The sequence below is a fragment of the Penaeus monodon genome, chromosome 44 (assembly GCF_015228065.2).
Source record: "Penaeus monodon isolate SGIC_2016 chromosome 44, NSTDA_Pmon_1, whole genome shotgun sequence".
NCBI classification, from domain to species: domain Eukaryota; kingdom Metazoa; phylum Arthropoda; class Malacostraca; order Decapoda; family Penaeidae; genus Penaeus; species Penaeus monodon.
The window spans coordinates 3,637,218-3,638,472 of record NC_051429.1 but is presented as its reverse complement, the minus strand read 5'-3'; positions in this window follow the sequence as shown (position 1 = coordinate 3,638,472).

The following is a 1,255-nucleotide window of genomic DNA, read 5'->3' as shown; positions in this document are numbered from 1 at the left end:
AAAAAAATTTTGAAAAAAAAAAATATAATAAAAATTGTAAAAATAAATGATGAAAATATCATGCTAAAGTTTTTTGGAACTTTTCCCCTTACGATGAGGCAGAGAAAGTATTAAAACAAATTCTCTTCGCTACCTCATGGGCAATAAGAATTTCGGAATAATAGAATACATGTACATGTAAAGGAACCATTGTAAACAAAACATTTTAAAGTAAATAGTAATTACAATAATGGAGGAAAAAGTCTTTTATTTGAATTTAAAAAATGGAATGATGGGTTGTAGTAAAGAATGAAAATAGTATTAATATTTTTGAATAATGATTTAGAAACGATAGGAAAAAAGATAATTTATTTCATAATGCATATTTGTATTCTTAAAATTGAAGTATAATTAACATTAAAATCATTACCATTATTGTTATGCTTATCTTATTATAATTTCCTATTTGTTATTATCATTATTAATGTTATTGTTATCATTACATTGTTATTGTAATAATAATATTATTTTTATTATTATTATTATTTATTATTATTATTATTATTATTATTGTTATTATTATTATTATTATCGTTATGACTATTATTATTATTATTGTTATTATTATTATTATTATTATGATTATTATTGTTATCATTATTATTATTATTATTATTATTTTTATTGTTGTTGTTGTTGTGATCATTGCTATTATTATTATCGTTATTATCATCATCATAAATGCCAATATTGTTGATATCGTTTTTTTTCATTACTACTATTCAAATCATCATTACTATTTTATAATTAATGTTATCATTACTGTTATCGTAATCATTATTGTAATGTTATTTTATCAATATCACCACGATCATTATGATCATTACTTCATAATTGTTTGGCAAGAATACATGCCATGCCCACTGTAACACAGGTTTATTTATTGTATTCACACATAGATGGCTCTACAAGTGCTTAGTCATCAAGGGGTCACTTATTAGTCCTACCTTTCTCACCTGTTTACCCTTTTCCTTGACTTTTGGAAAGGATCTTTGCATTATTTCATTGTCTTAAATGTTATCAAGATTTTAGTAATACTTTAATAATCATAACATCAATACAATAATAATTGATATCAATTGTATTAAAAGGAAAAACGCATTTTCCCGCCAATTCAAGGAATGGGGAAATCAAGATCAGTCAGTAGGGCCTACTGCTAGACACCTTGGAGGCTGAGCACATGTGGAGCCATCTGTATGTAACAAAATTCACAAAA